The sequence below is a fragment of the Elaeis guineensis genome, chromosome 4, assembly GCF_000442705.2.
Source record: "Elaeis guineensis isolate ETL-2024a chromosome 4, EG11, whole genome shotgun sequence".
NCBI lineage: Eukaryota > Viridiplantae > Streptophyta > Magnoliopsida > Arecales > Arecaceae > Elaeis > Elaeis guineensis.
In genome coordinates, this window is record NC_025996.2 from 131,108,243 (window position 1) to 131,113,209 (window position 4,967).

Below are 4,967 nucleotides of genomic sequence, written 5' to 3' on the forward strand. Positions count from 1 at the left end.
CTCAGCTGAATCCTTGTGAAGGATGGCTGTACTCATGATGTTATGTCCCTGTGGCCTTGTGCACTGTAGCAATGATAGAATATTCACCCCTTCAGGGGGCCCACCACCTGATAAATTTCCAACCATTGGCAAAGTCTACTAAAAATGGTATAGCGTGAGAGAGATTCCAATACCAAGAGAGTCCAAAGGAAGGGGTAAAGAAGGAACATCGGCTGGGAGATGGGGTCCAGAGGCGGTGTCACCATGACAGTGATGGGCAGTTATCGTCTGGGTCCCGGAGGGGATATACATGTTCAGATTCTTGCTGTGGATCCTGGGAGATCCCAAAGGGGGTTTGATAGATAACACATTAAAATGGGTTAGGTGGCCGTGGACATGTACATGGTGGTCCCCATGTCTGAAGCTCTGGTTGGATTCTCGTTGTATCTAGAGCACCATCTCTTGTGGAAAAGAAAGTAGGCGTGATGGCCGTGGTGCAACAAAAGGATTATGGTAGACTAAAAGCTACATGAATAATTTAGCTATAAAATATTCATAATTCATTGCTTGTGAATGTGAACCTCTGGGCTGAGAGAATAAAATACAAACTAAAGTTGGTGATGGTTGCTGCGGTCTTTCTCTTTGCATCCATTTATGGTGCCCACCTACTGGTGACCATCGATTGATTCTAGCCATTTTAATGATGAATATAGTGGCAGCAGCTCATGAAGCCTGTAGAGGTTGGATATTGGCGATTTATATTCTTTGACCGATCTGATCTAACAAAATAAGAATCATGGTTGTATTGTTATCAGTTAGAAATATTGCAAAGCCACTGATAGCCATGTCATTCTATTACAATCAAAAAATTGAATCCTTCATGAGCAATATCAATAGAAGTGATGTCACAACCTTGTTGAATATATGGCTAAAAGTTGTGACATGTCAATCCCGCTAACCCCCCCGAAAAAAAAAAAAGAGTAACTCTTCTTCCTAAAATGCTACTGTCTTTTACCTCCTTATGATCAATAGAGTCCCTTATTTTAATGAAAAGATTAAAAGGATGAATTTTTATTTTCAAATACACAACTCGGTTTTCGCCATGTATAAAAGAAATCGTGTGTAAATCATTGATTATCAAGCAAACCACCTTGTAAATATTTAGCTATAAAAAATATTTTATATCCTAGTGTCTGAAGTTGTTAGAATATTAGAATGTCGCGAACGAACTAGTCAATGGCATTTGGTGACAAATATAAAAAATGCTGAAGTAGTAAAAAATCAGGTTTTTTTAAAATAAAATTCTGGCTTCACAAAGTATAATAAATTCACTTGTAGATCATTCTTCATCAAGCTAATTAGAAAATTATAAATATTTATCTATAAAATATTACATATTTAAATTATTTAGAGCCGGTTGTTTTGTCATGTAGAATTGGATGTCTAAAGGTGCTCTATTTTGAACAATGTACTATCTTGAAAGTGATAGTTTTTTTTTATTTAATGCATGATCTGTCCTTGCCATATATCACATTCTTAAGTTAAACATAGATAAAATGTTCAATGATTATTTCATGGTCAGTCTATCGTTGGCACTAATTCTTGCCACCTCTACATCCTTATTCCAATGATTTACAAATTTAAGTAAAGAGACTTACATTATGGAATTTGCTATGATGAATAATGGTTAGAAAAAATGTTTACAACATGAATGATAAAAATGATGGAATAAAAGCCAGCGACCACAAGTTGATGGAATTTGAAAAAGAGCTAGTTTTATTGTCAAGATTATTAAAAAAACAAGATGTTAAATAAAACATGTTGCTTTCTACTAAGCATTATTACCCAATTTCACTATCTTCCATTTTGTCATAAATTACTTTCTTTTACACAATGGAATCTTTTGAACTTAATCATTTGGATAGTATTGAAAATAGAAACATGTTAAATGGTATGTAACCATGTACGCAGCTAGAAACAGCTAAAATTGACTAGAATTAATATTCTCAAAATAGATTGACTAGCAATATTGATAAATCTATTGGCTTGTTCCAGGTTTGTAGATAAAAACAATCCCGTTTCTTAAAAATCTTCTGATTACTTCCATTTTAATTTTCTATCATATTGGTAACTACTGATAGACAAAATTTTATGGGTGAAAGGTAAATTATCTTGGATCAAAAATGATAATACATCCTTCTAAGAAAAGTTTATTACAAGGGTAGAGTATGTATATCAATACTTTGTCAACACTTATATTGCTTTCCTTGCATTCCTTAATTATTAAAGATGAAATTTAAATATTTGAAGATGCCATATGCTTGGTGCTTGAAAGGTGCTGAGATACGTCAAAAAGAAGCAGAAGTAAAAAGCATAATGGTGCTTCATATAATTAAAAGATAGTTATAGGACCATCTCAAACTAAATTAGAGTTATTGATATAAAAATTAAATTAATAATTTGAAGTTCTAAATTTCTGTAGTTTAATTAAGAAGTTGGCCTTTCAATTACAAAGAGAAAATTCATAGATAGATATGCTAAAAGATCCTCCGAAGCCCTTATAAATCTACTTGGACAAAATATGTATAGTATGTGCACATATATACACACATGTTTACATATATCATATATGTCTATATACCTATAAAAATATATCGATATATATACATATATATACCTATATACGTACATATAAATACATACATATATAGTAATGAACACGTGCACTACACATAAAAGAAATAAATTAATAAAAAATGTCCAAATTAAGAAATAGAGATAAAAGAGATCAAGTATGTGGACTAGGTATACAATATTTTATCTTTTCAAATTTGAAAAGAGACCAAATAGTTGGGGACATGGAATGGATAAAGGTTTTTTTGAAAAAAAAAATAGAGTCTAACACTGTAAGAGATATTGTACAGGTCCTAACCTTCCATAGAACAAAGGTACAAGTCCTAAAAGTTTATTTCACTACCAAAAACTATCTAAATATATGTGTAAATTTGCTAGTTGTAGTATTTAATGTACAAGATTTTGCACATGATCCGGTTTTTCACTAGTTTGCAATATCATGTACTATGAAAATCTAGTGCATCTTACATAGTGCACCAGCAATTCTGTAAGTGCATCTTACTATGAAAATCCAGTGCAGATATCCGCAGCTATTGATAGCCTTCTTTTAAGTGCACCGGCAATTCTGTATTGAAAGAAGAATCTCACGAGGCCATATTGCTTTTTTGTCCAATATGCATGCATGCAATGTGAGAATGAAGAGAGAAAATTTAGATAACTTATAGGGTGATGAAACCTCAACGCATGTAGCTTTTTTTTTTTTTCCTTAGGATAGCACAAGGTCAGAAAATGAGGAATTGAATTTGACGTGTTAAGTAGTACAACTTGTTATTGAGTTAGTTGCTAGGCAAATCAAAGAATAAGACACATGTGCATACTAGTTGCTAGACAAATTAAAGAATAAGATACATGTGACTGCTGGATGATCAAGTGTCTTATCACCACCTAATAGATTATGATCCTTTCGGGGATTGAATAGCCAAGATTGAAGGGCCATTTCTACGACAATTAAATTTTCTAATTTTAGAATTTAATTGGAAGGTTGCTTTTCATGCTAGGTTTTGTTTATGCCTTCAAGTGACATGCTATTTGTAATAGTTGTATCGCATGCACTTGCCATTGGAGTAATATTTATGATAAAGAATCTTTATATATAACTTTATAACATCATTGCAAACAAATATCATTAGGTATGAACTTCACATTTTTTTGAGTTATAAAAAAAGTTTAAAAGTGCAAATATCTGACATCATCTAATGATTTGGTTTCATACATTCATTAGTGAATATATCCAGTCAAGGTTTATTTCATCACAAACTCAAGATTTATATTAATTACATAAATCTTCTTTTGTTGAAAAGAATGTTTTCCTTTCTTGTTTTTGAAGTATGTTATTTCAAGAATTTTGTTTCTTTTCATATTTTGTTAATGTGTATTTGTTGTTGTTGAATTGATTATTTCTTTGCTTATATTGCTTAAATTTTAATTTATTTTTATTAAATAGAGTAGGTTTGATGTGATTTTGGTTCTAAAATTTAATAGCAGATTCAGATTGATTTGGCTCTAGCTAGGTTGTCCAATAAGTCAAACAAACCCAAACCATATTTTCCCTTTTATATTTTAGGTATTGTAAATTTTGGCCTAATTCATGTAATGTTCATGATACCTTACATAATTCTAATTAATAAAGTTAATTGGTTAATGATTGGAGTATAATCGAAGGTTAAGTTGGCTGATACGAAAATCATCACATGGCATGTGCTTCAATTAGGATAAAGGCATAATTGGTAATAGGAGACCCTTGGTTCGACTCATCAATTTTTTTCTTTTACATAATTTATTATTTTTTTAAAAAAATATATTATTAAGAATACATTTCCTACCACTTTAGATGGAAATAATTTTCTATTACTATATAATTTTACCATAGTTCCACAATGGATCATGAGTTAAATAAACCTTATGACCACCTAACGACATCAAATTGTTTGAGGATTGTATTACCATATGCATAGATGCATGACCATTGATCCTTTCCCATCTCATTAGTGAAAGATGGTAACCTACATAATACATATACACTAGCATATATTGTGTTAGAATTGATCATTCTAATGCCTTAGAAAGTTCAAATGGGAGTAGAAACTCCTTTTCCTTTATCATTTTCTTGTGCTTTACTCAAGCCAATTACTTTAAAAATCTTTGAATTAATTAATAAAAAGGGGAGCGAATGCTAACCTAAATCCTAACCAAGTTTATATAAGGAGTTTGGCCGATGGATTTATATATATGAACAGCTTTTGAGATGAAATTTTATATCTAGAATTAATTGCTCAAAAGGAAAAAAATTTCAAATCTAGAAATAAATAATAGAAAATGAAAAGAAATAAAAATAAATAAGAAGAAAAGAAAGA